Below are 19,318 nucleotides of genomic sequence, written 5' to 3' on the forward strand. Positions count from 1 at the left end.
CTTAACTATCTACATCTGCAAAGACCCTATTTCCAAATAAGGTTATATTCTGATGTTCCTGGTTAGCATGAATTTGGGGGAGGGGGTGGGCACTATTCAACCCACCACAGGAATGAACACTGCAACTGCCAGCTGAGGGTCATAAAAATCCAGGGCTGGAAGGATAGGAAAGCTTCATTCACTCATTCCACATTTATCCAGTGAGCACTCACTACCCGCCAGATCCTGATCTATAAGCTAAGAAAACACCAGGGAATGAAACTGGGCATCTCTGCACTTGTGGAGCTCATGGTGAGGGGAGGAAGAAACCCTGGGGAAAAGTCCTGAAGGATAGCTGGGATCTGGATAGATACAGAAAAACGGAGATTGTGCTAGGTCAAGAATAGCCCTTGGGGAATTAAAAATGTGTAAGTCTATTCTTGGACGTAAGAGCCAAAGAGAAGGCTGGTATTGAGGAGCACTCCTCAGCCTAGCAATGGCTTCAGAGCAGACCATGAAAACAGTAAGAGAGCTAAGGGGTGACTGGGGCTGTCTTTGGGGCCCACTCAGATCCATCACTGCCCCCACTCTTAATGAGACAATCTTATTTGCTTACATAAGCAAATTAAATTTCTTATTTTGCTTAAACACAGCAGTCCTCTAGCCTTCCTTTCCACAGACCCCTCAATCCATGTAGGAACTCGTGGACTGAGTGGTCCCCACCTGTAGAGGCCTACAGGTGGGGACTACTCGCCAAAGCATGGCACAGAATGAGAAGCCTGGACTGAGTCCTGAGGGCTGTTATTTGAACCTTGCCTCATAGAACCTCATGAGGCTCCAACACAAGCAGGAACTTTCCCCAGGGCCAGGTCTCTACAAGGGCTTTAAGGGCTTTAAAGTCCAGCTCAAGGCCTGCCTCCTCCAGGAAGGAAGGAAGAGATTCCTACAGGAGGAATTTTCCTCCAAGAAATCTTCCCAGATTTCCACCTTCTTACAGCTTGTGAATTCACTCCCTTTCATCTCTTCAACTAGCCCACTGGTGTATTTCTATTTTTTGAGATAAGTACGTTGTACATTTCCAGCTCTCTACCTACTCTGATCACTATCTCAGACCCTGGCCTTCTCCCTGAGTTTGATAAAATAATATGCCCACCAAAATCTTCCCGCCTAAGAGCCTACCCTAGGGCAGAATCAGATGCTTCCTGAGTCCCCATCTCCTCCTGCTGTAAGTGCAGTGCAGTTCCCAAGACATGCATTACAGCCTTTTCCTTTTTAAGAGAAAGGATGCTTCCCTCTATGCAATAAATGGAGTCATTTCCCTCTAAGGGGCAGGGGTCCTGGGGCTCATAAACCACAGGTCAATGCTGACCAATGTGTTTCAATCCTCAGGGCTGCAATCTTTCAAATAAGCCACTGCCTGGCCGCAGCTACCTCAGAGATAAACGTGCATGCCCGTGCCTAATGCCTTCAGCAACTGTCTCATCTCAGAAGGCGCCTCCCTCCCTCCTCCTCTCTCTCACACACACATCTGTCACGCAGGGGCCACACCACCTGGAGTGTGACAAGTCCCAACTCCCCCCTGCCTCTTCAGAGCCTGAACGTGGAGCGGACAGATGCCTTCTCTGCACCCAGTCGGCCCTCAGCTTAGATGCTCTACCTACAGACCAAATGCCAGCTTATGAAACTGACCCTCTGTACAGTGGAAAGGGGGGTTCATCGCCTCACTGGGGAATTAAGCAGGGAAAGAAGGATTGGTTCTTGTCAACCCCCTGCTCAAAACTCTGACACAGCTTCCTGTGACTTGTAAGATAAGGATTCAGAACTCACTAGCCCCAGAGTCCCCATGAAACTGAATTGTACTGCATGGGCCAGCACTTCCAGCCTTGGCCTTGTGGGTGCTGATAGCTCCCTCAGGACACCAAGCTCTCTCCTCTCGAGGGCTTCCCCACCTGGCCAGTTCATTTCTCGGGTCCAGTTTACACACGGCTTCCTTTGAGAAGTCTTCCCTATCCTGCATCACCCAAATTTATTCTTTCTTTTCTAAAGCAATAGAGCATAGTGGTTAGCAGCAGGGAATTTGGGATCAGACTTCCTAATTCAAATGTGTGCTGCTTACCAGCTTTGTGACCAAGGGCAAGTTATTTAACCTCTCTGAACCTCTGTTTCCTCATCTGTGAAATGGAATTCATAGCTCAGTTAGGAGGATCAAGGACATAGGCCACTGAAAGTGTTTTGAGCCATGTGGAGCACATAGTAAATAACTGCAAAAGTGAAAGTGTTGGTTGCTCAGTCATGTCTGACTCTTGGTGACCCTGTGGACTATATAGCCCACCAGGCTCTTCTGTCCCTGGGATTTCCCAGGCAAGAATACTGGAGCGGATTGCCATTCCCTTCTCCAGGGGATCTTCCCTACTGAGGGATGGAACCCAGGTCTCCTCCTTTGCAGGCAGATTCTTTACTCTCTGAGCCACCTGGAAAGCCTAGTAAATAATTGTGAAAGTAAAAATCACTCAGTCATTTCCAACTCTTTTCGAATTCTCCAGGCCAGAATATTGGAGTGGGTAGCCTATCCCTTCTCCAGGGGATCTTCCCAACCCAGGAATCAAACCCAGGTCTCCCACAGTGCAGGTGGATTCTTTACCAGCTGAGCCACAAGGGAAGGCCAAGAATACTGGTGTGGTAGCCTGTCCCTTCTCCAGCAGATCTTCCCAACCCAGGAATCGAACCGAGGTCTCCTGCGCTGCAGGCGGATTCTTTACCAACTGAGCTCTCAGGGAAGCCCAGCGTCAGCCATTATTCCTACTCCCATCATATTATGATCTCCTATCACTCTCCTTGCTTTGCCTTGGTGGCCCTTCTCACAGTCAGTAACTGCACAGCTACTTGGTGATTACTTGCTGACTGCTGGGATGTCAGCTCCATGAGTGAGAGTAACCTCGATGCCTGGCGTGGTGCCTGGCATGCAAAGGCACTCAACAATTAACTACTGTTGGTTAAAAAATAAACATCACTGGCCCTTTCTGACTTTGGGTGGGAGGGCGCTGCAGAGGAGGGAGGTGGTCAGGGTAAATGTGCAGGGACCAGTGGAGGCCCCCAATGGGACACAGGTGGGCAGACCACCCAGGGACCCTGGTGGGGCAGCTGGTGAAGAGCAGAGCTCAGAGTCAAGTTGAGGCCCCACCCCACCGCTGGCCCCAGTGAAACTCCCGTGAGACTTTTCGGTGGCCAGTGAGGGCAACACTCCCAGCTAGAAGAGCAAGGCGAGCCCAGCTCCCCTTTCCTGCCCCCCGGCGTCCTGACTCTACCCAGCGTCTGCACTGCCATCTGTAGAGGGGGTAAATCCACACGATTAATATTCGTAGTCATTTTGCCCAACAATTTTTCTTCACGAATGTGTTCAGTTTCGGGGAACGTGGCGAGTTCTGGAGGCACATTTACATTTCATTATCTCTAAAAGCTTAACTACCGTAACTAATGTTAGATTAATAAGCAGCCCCGTCGAACAACTACTGTAAACAATACCACTCACAGAGTCTCCCTGGTGGAGGAAGAGGGCGCTTGTGAACAGTGGCGATGGCTTATGAGCAGGGGTCAGTCCAGTTAAGCAGGTCTAATTTCTCTTATCTCTCACAAGAGACTTCCCATACTGCTCTATCTGAGCAATTAAATCTCAGCCAAAGCTATCAATTTACCCAGCCTCTGTGAACTTGGCACTGGAAGAAGGTCCAGGTTGAGTCCCTGCGGACCACTTGGAGTTTTCCCCACCCCCACACCCAGTGGAGCCCTGCCTGGGCTCCAAGCAGGACGCCCTACTCCGAGGCCATATGTGCTACATGACAGGGCTGGGTAAGACTCGCTTGCTGCTGGAAGCCTCACAAACAGGCTAATGAAAAAGAAAACAAGTCTCTGATTTTCGAGACATCAAAGCCAGACTCCAGCTGGAGGCCCTAGGGCCACCCTCCAAAGGGCAGCTCATGAGGCCTGCCAGCCAGGTGGCTACAGGAACCAGGTTCTCTCCAGGCCTTCACCAGCTCTGGGAGTACCCTGGAAGTGTCTGCTTTATAAACCCTAGGTGTTGCTGTTTGGGGAGTTGTTTACTGTTATATTTTTGTAACACAGGCAAGGGTGAAATATTGCAGTGAACTACTGAGCAGGTAGAAGTTAGGTTCCAGAAATCTTCTCTAAACTTTCAGCCCACCTGACTCCTGCCTCAGGCCCCTAGTATTTCAGCTCATGCAACTGACTGGGGTTTGGCTGTTGAGCCATCTCTTCAATGCAGTGTTCAATGTCCACAGAAGGCCCTTCTCCCAAGGGGTCTGCTCTACTCTGAGAACTCAGTCACAGAGTTCCGAGCAAGCCACCCAAGTCTTCACCCACTCTGCCCTCCGACTGCCTCTCCCCACTGTACACACCACCTCTGAGAGGTCCCTGCTTGCCCTGCACAAATACTCTGGCCCTGTCCATGATCTTCAACACAGCAGACCCAGGCCAGCTTTGAAGGGTGATCCAAGACTGGGAGCTTCAGGGCTGGGCGCCAGGAAGAAGCCTTGCTCAGGGAAGGCCCATCCACTGTTTCCTCTCCAAGAAGCAAGGGTCCAGGGCCCCCAAAGTTCTGACCCGTTAGTTGTTGTTCATTGCTCATCATGGAGATGCCCAAAATCTAAGTCACACACTGTCTACCAAGCCTCCCCCTCATGTGGGCCCAGGCTCTCCTCAGCTGTGGTGCCTCTCCTGGGAACAGGATGCCAGTTGCTCAGCAGTACCTAAAGTCTGTAGGCCCTGGGGGTATTTTCCATCTCCCTGGCAAGTAGGGGAAGCAAGGCAGAGCAGAGCACTTGTGGGATCTTGCTCAAGCCCCATGGGGGCTCCACCTCTGCATCACAATTTGTCCTGTGTCCCCTCTGTAGAGCTTGGAAATCAACCTCAAATCCTCTGGGAAGGTGAAAACCTGAGCACTGCTATCTTTCTTCCAGGTATCCCACCAAAAACCTCCATTTCCCAGTAAGGGGCTAAGAGTCCTGCCTACTTCATAGACAACGAGAATTTCCCATCATGCAAGGCAACTAACCAGCATAGCCTGCTACTAAATAGCAGATAGATGGGGAAGGTTACAGCCAGAAGAAAATGGAACATCTCATTCCCTGCTTCCCTCGATATGGTGACCCGAGAAAAGCTCATGAGGGCAGGAGCCAGTTCCTGCTGGCTAGATCCCCCCCCCCCCACAGCTCTTCAGCCAGAAACAGGGAGGTTAATAAAACACGGAACGTGGGTCTCCCGAGGGACAGCGCTTGGCCGCCTCTGAAGTTTACAAAAGCAGCGTCTCCGATGCCTCAAAGGACGCCTGCCACGGTTCCCTGTGAATTATTACACTGCAGGTTTTCAGGACACTCTGTCTGCAGTGCCTTGGGAATTAGAGTAATTGTATTTTATCTGTTTGCCAAGAGTTTTCAGTAAACTCCTTTAATGTACTTTAAAACTCAGAGCCCCAAATAGCAATGCATGCCTTGTAGCTTATGCACCAGGCACAAAATAAACACAGGGTGATATATGGAGCTAGAGAGGACACTCTTCATATATTTACACGCTTTACCAAAACACACATTCATCTTAATGACGTTACTTACCACATAGCCCAACAAAAGGAGCCCCGTGAAGGTCACGTCACAGGCCTTCCTCTGAGATGGTCCCCTCCACTTACAGAAGGCTCTCAAGGCAGTCTCTGCCCCAAAGGTTCCCCAACAAAGGCAGTCGGATCTCCAGACACCCTCCCTGGGAGCCAGGAACCTGCATCAGGATGGCCGTCAGGCCTCCTGCTTCACTGCCCGCCCCCCCCCCCCCACCACAAGGCCCAGGCAGCTTGTGGGCACTTAATGCTACCTCCAACCAGCCGCAACTACCCCTACAGCCTGCACAAGAAGGAGGAGAAACAAGAGGAGGAGGAGGGACCTGAGTTAGAGGAGCCTGGTCAAGGAGGAAGGGGAGGCGAGTGGTGCTGCTGGAGGAGGATGAGGGAGACCTGGAAGAGGAGGAGGTGTGGCATGAGGAGGAGCCTGAGGGCACAGAGGACAAGCCGGAGCATGCCCCTCAAAGCAGGGGCAGGACCTGGAAGAGAAGCTGCCCAGGGCAGGCAGGTTGGGGAGAATGGATATAGATAGGTAGTTAGTAGATAGATAGATATAAATAAATAAATATTATATATATATATGGCTGAGTCCCTTCACTGCTCGCCTGAAACTATCACAACATTGTTTACTAATCAGCTATACCAAAACACAAAATAAAGAGTTTAATAAAAAGAGAAAAGAAGCCCCCCGGGCAATGGCCCTGAGCAGTGCTGTTCGAGGCCCTCAGCTCCTGGGGGCGTCTTGACGAGGGTGTCCTCCCAAGCCCATCGGCTTCCCATCTGGAACAGAGAAAACGACAAGCGATCTTTAGAGGCGGCCTTCTCACCACCCTCACACAAGACTCATCCTTTTGCAGGGTAAGGGAGCCCTCCAGAAACCCAGGCTGGCCCCCACTAGCCGCCTCCTCCCTGTGCTCCCAGAAGGAAGTCACCAGGTGCTGGGTGGCATGCTGGCTGCTTCAGGGAAAAACTCCAGACATGAGAGAATGTGGACACCAGACGTGGGAGATGTTGGACAGTGACGTGAGGAACCATGACGATTAAGCAAGAGGGATCACAGTCAGACACAGAGACACCTGTGGACACCAGCTGTCCAGGACCCGACACAGGAAATCATGAACACTGACTGGGTACCACAGCCACCAAATATGGAAGAGCAGGGCCGCTGGCTGAGTGGAGGGTGTGGGCACTTCCCAAGGAGCCCAGGACTGCAGTCTCACGGGCCTGTCTGGAGGGCAGCCCTCAGCTTCTCCCCATGGGGCCCCTTGCCAGCACCAGGTAGCTGCGGCTTGGCCCTGGCAGTTAGTCATTTCTGCACTTGGCTCTGACCTCTCAGTAAGACCCGAAGCTCTATGGGGGCTGAGACAGCAAGGCGGTACAGTAGTGGTCAGCCTCCTGCCACAGAGACCCAATGTCAGACTGAGCTGATGTCATAAAGTCCCTTCCGCACTACTTGGCAGATAACTGGCCCTCATCAATGGACACTGCTATGCTGGTGATCTCGGCCCATGGCGCATGCTGCTCAGTTCCTCCATGATATTCCCCATCTTTCTGTCTCCCTAAGTTGAACAAGACTTTTCAGGAAACAGGAATTCTTAGAAATCCTGAGTCCCTCCCCACCTGCCAAACACTAAACCCACTTCTCTCACAGTCTCCCCTGTGCCAGGCAGCTAGAAGTTCATCCTTCCCATGACTAAGGCCAAAATGGAAGAGTCCCGGAGTTTGACTGCTTCCTTTCTCATGCACGCCACACCCAACCTCACAACCGAAGCTGTCAGTTCTACCTTCAGAACAAACTCGTTATCTGATCACTTTGCTCCTCTGCCATCCTACAAGCCTAGGCCAAGCCCGCACTCCCTCTCAGTGGCGCATTGCCCTGGCCTCCTCCTGTCCACGCAGCTTCCACCCTTTGTCCCCCACCCACCACCATCTCATCCATCCCCATAGGAGGCAAAATAATACTGCTATCCCCTCAAAGATGCTCATTCACTGATCCCTGCAACTGGGAAATATGTTGCCTCACCTGGCAAAAGGGCTGTGGCCAATGTGATTAGGGACAGAGAGATCACACTGAATTATCTGGGTGGCCCAATCTAATCACACGGGTCTATAAAGTCAGAGAACCTTTCCAGCTGTGGGCAGAGAGAGACATGACAGAAGGACAGGGGAGGGGCAGCATGAGAAGAATTCCACGTCTGTTTTCGGCTCTGAGATACAGGAACCTTCATTCTAGATTGGAGAATGGGCTTGAGGAGCAAACAGCAGTCCCAGTCAGGAGTCAGAAAGAAAACAGGACCTCAGTCCTACAACTGCGACAATGCACATCCTGCCAAACCCTTACCGAATGAGGAAGCCAAGCGTCCCCAGGGTCTCCAGACAAGAACACAGCGCCAGCACCAGCACCTTGACTTTAGCCTGGTGAGACCATGTCCTACTTCTGACCCAAAGAAGTGGGAGATAATAAATTTTTGTTATTTACTTACCCTAAAAGGAGCTTCCCAGGTGGCACTAGTGGTAAAGAACCTGCGTGCCAATGCAGGAAATGTAAGAGGTGAGGGTTCGATCCCTGGGTCAGAAAGATCCTCTGGAGGAGGATGTGGCAACCCACTCCAGTGTGCTTGCCTGGAGAATCCCATGGACAGAGGAGCCTGTCGGGCTATGGTCCACAGAGTTGCATAGAGTCGGACACAACTGAAGCAACTTAGCTCACACACACATACACACATGACTTTTAAAAATTAGAAAAAGATGGACAAGCAAAACTGAAAGTCAGCAGAAAGATGGAAATAATACAGATCAGAGAAAAAATAAATAAAATAGAGATTTTTGTTTTAATGGGGAAAAAAATCAATAAAACCAAGAGCTGGTTCTTTGAAAGAGTAAAAATGATTGACAAACTTCTGGCCATGCTCCCTAAGAAGGAAAGCAAGAGCCCAGGTAAACAAAATAAGAAATGAAAAAGGAGATGTGACAACTGATATCACAATAATTTAAAAAAAAAAAACACATAAGAAATACTATGAACAATCTATGCCAACAAATTTGACAACCTAGAAGAAGAGAACAAGTTTCTAGAAACCTACTGCCCATCAAAATCGAATCAAGAAGAAATAGATAATTTGAACAGACTGATCACTGGAAGTGAAATAGAACCTTAAATTTTAAAACTCCATATGAACAAAAGTTTAGGACCAGACAGCGTCACAGGCTGATTCTACCAAATATAAAAAGAAGAGCTTATACTGAGTCTTCTCAAACTCCTTCAAAAAACTGAAACGGAGGGAACGCTCCAAAAGACATTCTATGAAGTGACCATCACCCTGATACCCAAACCAGACAAAGACACCACCAGAAAGAAAATTACATTTTGTATACGGTTTATTTTACAGTGCAAAAGCGTTTAAATTTAACTAGGTACCATCTGTTTGTTTTTGTTTTTATTGTCATTATTCAAGGATGTGGAAGGAAACCATAAATGAAACAAAAATACAATCCTCAGAATGGGAGAAAATATTTGCAAATGAAATGACCAGCCAGGGATTAGTCTCCAAAATATATAATCAGCTCATGCAGCTCAACATCAAAAAACAAACAACACAATAAAAAAAAATAGATGGAATATCTAAATAGACATTTCTCCAAAGAAGACATACAGTTGGCCAAAAAGCACATGAAAAGATACTTAGTATCACTAATTATTAGAGAAATGCATATCAAAACTACAAAGAGGTACCACCTCACACCAGTCAGAAGGGCAATCATCAAAAAATTTACAAAAAACAAATGTTGGAGAGGGTGTGGGGAAAAGAGAACCCTCTAAAATTGTTGGTAGGAATATAAGTTGGTACAGCTACTATGGAAAACCATATAGAGGTTCCGCAGAAACCTACAAATAGAGCTACCATATGATCCAGAAATCCCAGTCCTGGGACTATATCCAGAGAAAACTATGGAGAATTTTCTATAAAACTATCCATATGCATAGAAAACTATGGCTACTTCAAAAAGACACATGCACCCCAGTGTTCACTGCGGCACTGTTCACAACAGCCAAGACATGGAAGCAACCTAAACGTCCACTGACAGAGACATGGATAAAGATGGGGCGCATATATAAAAGGGAACACTACTCGGCCGCAAAAAAGAACAAAACAATGGCATCTGCAGCAACACGATGCAACCATCGTACTGAACGACCTAAGTCAGAAAGGGAAAGAGAAACACCATATGAACTCACTTATATGTGGATTTAAAATATGATGCAAATGACCCTATCTGTAAACAGAAACAGACCATGGATGTAGAGGACGTGTGGCGGCCAAGGGGGAGGGGACTGGGGGAGGGAAGGAGTGGGAGGCTGGAGTTAGCAGATGTAAGCTTTCACGTATAGAATGGATAAACAACAAGGTCCTATTACATGGCACAGAGAACTATATTCATACCCTATGATAAACCATAATGGAAAAGAGTACTAAAAAAGAAGACAATATATATGTATGTGTGTGTATACAACCTAATCAATTTTGGGGTAGCAGAAATTAATACAACATTGTAAATGAACCATATACTTCCATTTTTAAGCCACCAAATTTGTTATAGCAGCAACAGAAAACTAATCGAACAGCCTGGTAAAATGTAAGTCAGATGCTGTCCTCTCTCTGTTCAAACCCTACACTGACTTTTACTCTGACCCAGGGCAAAAGCCAATGACCTTACAAAGATTTTTAAGACCCACACTATACGGGTCCCGCTCCATGCTCTGACCGCCCTCCTGCAGCTTTCCTCCAGTCTCCGAGGAGTGTTACCCATCACAGAGGTCTCAGATTCCTGTCCCGATGTGTGGCCATCCTCTCCCGGTACTCCCCATGTCTTTTCCTACTTTATTTTACATCTTCACATGTACTAAGGTATGAATGCTTGCCTCCCAACAAAGGAATATGTTAGGACCTAACTCCCAAAGTGATGGTATCGGGAGACAGGTCCTTAAGGGCATAATCAGGTCATGAAGGAGCAGGCGCTTACCAGATACTGTCAGACGACACCTCGATCTTATACTTCTCAGCCTCCAGAACTGTGAGAAATAAATTTCTATTGTTTATAAACCACCACCCAGTTGATTCTGAAAGGGATGGGAATACCGGACCACCTGACCTGCCTCTTGAGAAACCTGTATGCAGGGTCAGGAAGCAACAATTAGAACTGGACATGGAACAACAGACTGGTTCCAAATAGGAAAAGGAGTACGTCAAGGCTGTATATTGTCACTCTGCTTATTTAACTTACATGCAGAGTACATCATGAGAAACGCTGGGCTGGAAGAAGCACAAGCTGGAATCAAGATTGCCGGGAGAAATATCAATAACCTCAAATATGCAGATGACACCACCCTTATGGCAGAAAGTGAAGAAGAACTAAAACGCCTCTTGATGAAAGTGAAAGAGGAGAGTGGAAAAGTTGGCTTAAAGCTCAACATTCAGGAAACTAAGATCATGGCATCCAGTCCCATCACTTCACGGCAAATAGATGGGGAACCAGTGGAAATAGTGGCTGACTTTATTTTTCTGGGCTCCAAAATCACTATGGATGGTGATTGCAGTCATGAAATTAAAAGATGCTTGCTCCTTGGAAGGAAAGTTATGACCAACCTAGATAGCATATTGAAAAGCAGAGATATTACTTTGCCAACAAAGGTCCATCTAGTCAAGGTTATGGTTTTTCCAATAGTCATGTATGGATGTGAGAGTCGGTCTGTGAAGAAAGCTGAGTGCAGAAGAATTGATGCTTTTGAACTGTGGTGTTGGAGAAGACTCCTGAGAGTCCCATGGACTGCAAGGAGATCCAACCAGTCCATCCTAAAGGAGATCAGTCCTGGGTGTTCATTGGAGGGACTGATGTTGAAGCTGAAACTCCAATACTTTGGCCACCTGATGTGGAGAGCTGACTCACTTGAAGACCCTGATGCTGGGAAAGATTGAGGGCAGGAGGAGAAGGGGACGCCAGAGGATGAGATGGTTGGATGGCATCACTGACACAAAGGACATGGATTTGGGTGGACTCCGGGAGTTGGTGATGGACAGGGAGGCCTGGCGTTCTGCAGTTCATGGGGTCACAAAGAGTCAGACACGACTGAGTGACTGAACTGAACTGAACCCAGTTGATGATATTTTGCTACAGCAGCCGAAACAGACTAAGACAACATCTATCACTACTGATATTTATTTGTTAATAATCTCTCCACAAACCTCCCCCAACTGAAAAGCTCCATGAAAGCAGGAACTTTTGTCTTTTTTCTTTTACTGCTCTGTTTATTCCCAGATCCTAGAGTAAAGCTTTCCAATAGTCAGTGGTTTGGAATATTTGTTGAAAGATGGATGGCCTTGCTCCTTGTCTCACAGAGAAATCATATTTTGAGGGAGGCAAAAGGAGGTAAGGAAAGCTGATTCTTCAGAGGGCCCACACCCCCAGGAAGTTTGCCTCTGCTCTCTTTCCCGGATCTGCAATGAACCAGAGTCCCAAGACCTGGTCCGTGGGCCATCTGGGCCCAAAGCCTATCCCACCTCCCTACCCTCTAACCCTTCTACACACTCCCCAAGAACAGGCCCTAGACCTACCCTGCCCAGCATGTTACCCACTAGCCACATGAGGCTTCTGAGCACTTGCAATATGGCTCATCTAAATGGATACATGTGAATACGAAATACGTGGCAGATTTCAAAGGCTTTGTACAAAAAAAAAGAATGTCAACTAGCTCCTTAACAGTTTTGTATATAAATCACACGTTGTAATAACAGCATTTTGGATAGATTGGGTTAAATGTATTGCTCAAGTTGTTACTTGCTTTCTACTTGGCTTGCATTCTATGTATAGGACAGCGCAGATCTAGAGGAAAAGGTCGTCTGAGCAGTAGTTCTGACCACAAGTCGGGGAGGAGGGGGACTTACCTCTGAAATCCCCAAGCTTCATGCTTATCCCTGTGTAGCACTGCAACTAGGGGGCTGGGTCCCCCTCCAGAACCAGGATGCACTGGACACTCTGGGTGCCTGTGGAGCCCAGACCCCTTGCAGTTTGAGCCTCAGACACCGGCCAGAGGGGTCAACCACCCCTGCTCCACGTGGGGCCTCCTTTGCTGACTGTGGCCTTCACGCCCAGAGGGCCCCGAACATCGCCCTTCCCTAGGGTAGGCCTCATGAGAAATGTGGAAGGAGAAGCAATGAGTTAGGAGCTCACCCTCCTCACAACAGGCTCTGTGTCCAAGTTAGAACTGTGAAGACATGGGACCCAACGTGGACGCCCACCAGGATGATCTGTGTCCCCAGCACTCAGGAGTCACCAGGGCTGTGCTTGTTTGATGATGCAGTCTGAGGTGTCGGCAGAAGCATCTGGTGATATGAAACCTTGTTTTTTAAATAAGATGAGACCCACATTTCTGGCACTAATGACTCTCAGATCCAATTACCCTTAAAAATATCCCCCAAAGACGACTGTTGTCACTGCATTTTTAGCACAATCTGACTATTTCCAAGGCTGCAAACATTCCGGGGCCCAGCTGGGGTGGAGATTGCAGATGTGTGAGTGTGTGCAGGGAGCAGGAGCGGAGGAGGTGGGACCAGCCCCCTCTGCTGTGGGCAGGTTCAAGGGCTGCACCTCAGCTGCTGCTGGGGAGGGGCAGCAGCAGGATGGGGTGCCCAAACCAAGACTTCCTGGGTAACCTTCCCTAGAGAGCTCAGGGACCAACCATCAGCCCTCCCCCAAATCCACTTCTCACCTCCCCCACATTCACAGGTTAGAGGTCTCTCAGGGACACATTGAGCCAGATACTCTGTGCATCTGAGAGTCCCAACCCCCTGGGTTTCCCAAAAAACTAAAGTGCATGTTAATGATGTTTTTGTTCTTTGAGTTTCGGAGATGCCAAATTGGAATAGTGAAGATTTAGAAACTGATGCAGGCATCTTGGGATTAAATCTCAGGAATTTCTTTTCATTCCCTGTATGGTTTTCAACTTTCCAGAGTCTTCCCGAAGTTCAGAGCTATCTCAGGCAGCTTCTCTCCAGGTGTGAAGTATCTGAGACAACTTCTAACTGCATTCTGGTTTCTGTGCTCCTGTAGCCCTGATCAGTGCCAGCAATTCAGAGAAGGGAAATTTACCTGGGTGTGTGTCAGCTAATAAAAACAGCAATGTACTAATAAGCACAAGCCATTTCGTGGCCTTCTTCATATTGTACATTTCAAAATTTTAATGTATACATTAACTTCACCAAACATACCTATTTTATCTTTTGTTCATCCTTTGGTAATCTTACATGATTCATCTGAAATAGTCTCATTAGCTTAGAGAATGAACGTATGGTTGCGGGAAAGAGATAGGGAGTTAGGGACGGACATGTAAACACTGCTATATTTTAAATGGATGACCAACAGGAACCTAATGTATAGCACAGGGAACTCTGCTCAATGTTATGAGGCAGCCTGGACAGGAGGGGAGTTTGGGGGAGGATGGATACATGTATACATATGGCTGACAACCTTCAATGTTCACCTGAAACTACCACAGCACTGTTAGTTGGCTATATCCCAATACAAAATAGAAAGTTTAAAAAAAAATAAAAACAGCAATGGAGGTCCTGGGTGAACATGGACGCCCACCAGGATGATCTGTGTCCCCAGCACTCAGGAGTCCCCAGGGCTGTGCTTGTTTGATGACATGGTCTGAGGTGTCGGCAGGAGCATCTGGTGATATGACACCTTGTTTTTTAAAATAAGATGAGACCCACATTTCTGGCACTAATGACTCTCAGATCCAATTACCCTTAAAAATATCCCCCAAAGACAACTGTTGTCACTGCATTTTAGGGTCTGGCATGCCTTCAGGGTCTGGCATGACAGTGGGATGGCCATCCCTGTTTAGAATAATCTTTAGACAGAGTCCTAAGCCATGGTTGAGTGGGCTGAGCTAGGAAGGAGATTCACAGAGGGGCTAGGAAAGCCATACACCCACCTCTGCCCCCTGGGACTAAGTGTAGAGGACACTAGGGGCGGGGCCAGGCCAGAAGTGAGCTGAACCCCCTTCTGACCTTTGGGGCACCTCTTTGGTCTCGGAGTATAGCAGGGACTGGGCTTCAGGTGCTGGTAGAATATGGGAGACTGGCAGGGAAGCTAGGCCCCACCTCTGGCCTCCTGGCCTTTGTCTCACCAGGCTATTGACCTCAAGAGCTAGTGAGCTTGATGGACATTTTCTTCCCTATGAATAGTCTGGTTGGTGGAAAGAAAGGACTCAGAGAATGTAAGTTCCAGAAGGGACCGAAGACTAGGCTTCCCTGTCCTTCATCACCTCCTGGAGTTTGTTCATGTCCATTGAGTCAATGGAAAGTGAAAGTGTTAGTTGCTCAGTCGTGTCTAACTCTTTGTGAACCTATGCACTGTAGCCCTCCAGGCTCCTCTGTCCATGGAATTCTCCAGGCAGGAATACTGGAGTGGGTTGCCACGCCCCCCTCCAGGGGATCTTCCTGACCCAGGGGTTGAAGCCAGGTCTCCTGCACTGCAGGTGGATTCTTCATCATCTGAGCCACCAGGCCCACCCCAATTATGAAGTTGAGGGCAGTGGGTACATGGAAACAGACCTGGAGTAAAGGCTCCTGGGTGCGAACCCCAGTTCTGCCACTTTCTGGTTTTGAGACCATGGGAATGGGAATAAAAATTACATCTAGTTTGCAAGGTAGCCGTGAGCCTTGAGTGAAATGCTGCATGGCTGGTCAAGCTTGCTGTCCATTGCTCAGGAGGTGAGCTGGGTGGCCACACGGGCCCCAGGGCAAGACTATGTCTCCTTTGGTGGAGGCTCTGGCTTTCCTTGTGTTTTCTGGTACTGCGGTTCCACTCCACACACAGTGCTGTTTCTGAATCGTACCCAGAGCATGGCCCCCCACCACCACTCTCTGTTCCTCCTAAGATGGCGCCAGAGGAGTCACTCTGAGTCTTTGGGCCTGAGTTCGGGCATAGAGTCACCAGGGTTGGTGATTTATTTCCAGGCTGTTCAACCCTTTCCCATACAGTTTGGTTTATGGGCTGTTAGGGCTACCCCCTTATGGCCAATGAAGATCAGGATAAATAAATTTGGCTAAGTTAGAAGTCCCAGGCCACAGAAGGTCACGTGAAGACTTGGACCCATGGCTTTTGTTAATAGGGCTTATTTCAGCAGAGGCCTCTTAAACTGTGAAGGCTCCAGGGTAGAAGCTGTAGGAATGATGGATGCACTCACTCTAATGGCTGGACTGGAGCTGGAAATCAAAGTGAGGCAAGAACACGCGGTACCCAGTGCTAGAAGAAGGCGCTTCTGTCCAGGCCCCTGTGCTGGCTGCCAGGACCAGCTCAGAACAGGCCAGCCAGGAAACCAACTGCTTTAGACTCGGCTGTCTCATTTGGGTAGAGAGACTTGGGTGACCAGTACAGATGCCCTGGGCTTCCCAGGTGGCGCTAGTGGTATAGAATCCATCTGCCAGTGTAGGAGATATAAGAGACACAGGTTTGATTCCTGGGTGGGGAAGATCCCCTGGAGGAGGGCACGGCAACCCACTCCAGTATTCTTGCCTAGAGAATCCCATGGACAGAGGAGCCTGGTGGGCTACAATCCATGAGGTCGCAAAGAGTCAGACACAGCTGAGCACACACACTCCACCAGTGTCCACCCCGAGGGCCAAGGGAGCTCCAGCTTGCAAATCAGGCCACTTGCCAGCAGCTCACTCAGGGCTGTCACACTGGATTGGTCTCTTCACCCATCCTGGGAGCCAGCTGAACTGGATGGTCTGTGAGGACGGTGAGATTTGGGGCCCTCTCTCTCGTTAAACGCCAGAATTTCTTAAAGTCAGGGGCACGAGAGACATCAGAATAGGAGGCACTGTTTGCAGGGCAGGGATAGAGACACAGACACAGAGAATGGAGGTAGCGGGGGAAGGAGACGGCGGGGAGAATCGAGAAAGCAGAAATGACATGTACACACCACCATGTGTAACACAGACGGCTATAGGAGCCTCCTGCAGAGCACAGGGAGCCCAGCTCAGCGCTCTGTGCTGACCCACACGGGAAAGCCGAGGGGCAGGAAGGAAACCCGAGAGGGAGGGGATACACGTATACACATAGCTGATTCACTCCATCATACAGCAGAAATTACCACAACATTGTAAAGCTATTATACCCCAATACAAATAATTAAAAGGCACTGCCTCCCAAGATGAAAATCAGGTGCTTTGCTCCAGAGAAGCCCAGTTTTCCAAGGAATTCTTGATCACGATGACAGCAGAGGGTTTACAGATCCGGCTCACTCAGGAGCTGAGAACAAAGAACAACCTGAGCTGCTCTCAGCCCCCCACCCCTCACCTACGCCAGAGGCAGAGAGAGTGGGTCGGGCGGGAAGGGCCTGGGTGCTAGAGATGGCCAAAAGGAACAATGTGAGACCATCACAGTGCTAGGGCCACCTCCACCTGAAATTACATCTTCTCCAGGGAACAGAACCCGGGATACCCCCTATTAAGTCTCTGGTTGCAAGAAAATAACACTTCTCTGAAGATCCTTAAGACCTCAAGCCCTGCCTTTTCACTGTATCCTGCCCTCGTGTCTTCGCCCCCTGCTTTCCTTCACTCTTCACTCTCTCTTTTCTGGCTGTGACAGAGGAGTCCATCTGTGTCGGTGCCAACGTGGCTTGCAGATGAGCTGACCTCCCTACAAAAAGAAAAGCTGATACTTGAAAAACTTCCTTGAACTCTGAGGTCTGGGAGGGCAAAGTCAGGGATGCAGGGCATCTCTGTCCCCAGTGCCAATCCTGTGCCTGCATATAACATCTTCATGATAAATAATCCTCAGAAAAACTTCACCAGTAGACTCTGAAACTATAGAAACCCTAAGAAAAACCTTAGCAAATCCTACCCCTAAGTAGTAAAAGCTAAAATGTTGCTCTAGTATGCAAAAAAAAAAATTTAACCAAGTTACATTATAATAGATAAAGCAGATGATAGCAAAGAGTATTATGAGATACTCAAAGGTACAACATGTGTGTGTATGTGTGAGCGCACACACACGCAGTCAGTCGTGTTCAACTCTTTGCAACCCGCCAGGCCTCTATCCATGGAATTTTCCAGGCAAGAATTCTGGAGTGGGTTGCCATTTCCTACTCCAGGGGATCTTCTCGACCCAGAGATCGAACCTATGTTCCCTGCATCTCCTGCATTGGCAGGTGGATTCTTTACCACTGAGCCACATGCTAAGCCCTTAAAAAAAAAAATTAACGAAGAATTACATTGTAACAAAGTAGATGGTAGCAGAGAGTATTATGAAGTACCCAAAGGTACAACAGAATAGATTTTTCTTTAATGAATCAACAATGGCAACAAGAGGTATATGTGACTCAAATACCATGGCCACAGAATAGCACAGACACAGGAAGATGGACACAAATGTCCCCTGACTGTACATTCAACTCTCTGAGTGACAGATCAAAAAGATTAATAAATAGGGAAACTACAGAGGAACATTACAAATGTGATCCAACAGCTGACATATGGAAGGAACCTGTGTTAAGTTCCTAGGGCTGTTGTAACAAAATTTCACAAACTGAGCGACTTAAAACAACAGAAATCCTCTCACACTTCCAAGGGCCAGAAGTCTGAAAGCCAGGTATCAGCAGGGTCATGCTCACTCTGAGGCTGGGTGCAACCTTTCCTGCTTCTTCGCAGCCTGTGACAGTGCTGTCACCTCCTGGCGCCCCAGGCACAGCTGCATCACTCCAGTCTCTGCCCTGATCATCACAGGGTGTCTTCTCTCTCTGTGTCCAAAGTTTCCCCTTGTCCTGTAGGGCCATCAGTCAGACTGAACAGGGACTGCCCTAATGACTTCATCTTACTTGATAATATATCTGCAAAGGCTCCATCGTCAAAGAAGGTCACATTCAAGGGCACCAGGTGTTAAGACCGTGACCTATCTTGCGGGGGAACACAATTCAAGCCATTACAGATCTCAGTGACAAAGCAAGAAGATACATTTTCTTTGCAAATGTGCTAGTGGCAGTAGAAACTCTATCTTGGATTTTTGCAGATACATGTCCATATCTGCATATTTATCATATAAATAAAGTCAATATTCTGCTCAAATCTTACAAATCTTTTTCATATTATCAGTTGCATCTCATGTTTCATTTCTGGTTCTATTTGCTTCTGTACATGTTCTTTCTTTGATCAATTGAACTAATGGCTTTGTGAGTTTTTTCAAAGGCTTAAATATTGGCTTTATCCATCAATACTCATTTTTTCTGTCTTATTTATTCAGTTTATTATTGCCTGCTTTCCTAATTTTCTCTTTTTTTTTTTTTTTACAAATCTAAGAGCTTCAGTGGATTCAGTTCACTGTGTGTATGGTTTTTTATTTTGTTCTCTTTTTATGTTTCCTAGAGACATAGGAATTTAGAATTATACCATTTTTCTAAATGAACTATTCTGGCAACATCCCATATGGTTGATATTTTGTACTTTTAATTATTCTGGGTTTTTTTCTGGATTTTCCTCTTGACTTAGGCATACTTCCAGGCAACTTTTTAAATGTCTGTGTAGTAATACACTTCACCCTCAAATTACTTTTCATTTATTTCCAAACCTCATGGGTTATGGTTGGAAATAAGGTACATGCAATTTTACCCACAGTTCAGCATGTTCTAGGGAGAATGTTCCTGTGTGGAGT

General features: G+C 47.8%; 1 protein-coding gene across 2 annotated transcripts in view; it reads right to left on the bottom strand.

The window, feature by feature from the left end:
* The window catches only part of FSTL4 (follistatin like 4), a 739,698-nt gene that overhangs the window by 709,466 nt on the left and 10,914 nt on the right, over positions 1–19,318 (bottom strand). Inside the window, exon 1 of one of the 2 annotated variants that reach the window (XM_069592042.1) lies at positions 5,604–5,808. The exons of the other annotated variant lie outside the window; for it this stretch is intronic. The gene's annotated coding sequence lies outside the window, so the exon portion shown is untranslated. Of the gene's footprint in view, positions 1–5,603; positions 5,809–19,318 lie in introns of those variants that run through there. 2 annotated transcript variants of the gene reach the window in all.

Source organism: Ovis canadensis, chromosome 5 (assembly GCF_042477335.2).
Source record: "Ovis canadensis isolate MfBH-ARS-UI-01 breed Bighorn chromosome 5, ARS-UI_OviCan_v2, whole genome shotgun sequence".
Lineage (NCBI taxonomy): Eukaryota > Metazoa > Chordata > Mammalia > Artiodactyla > Bovidae > Ovis > Ovis canadensis.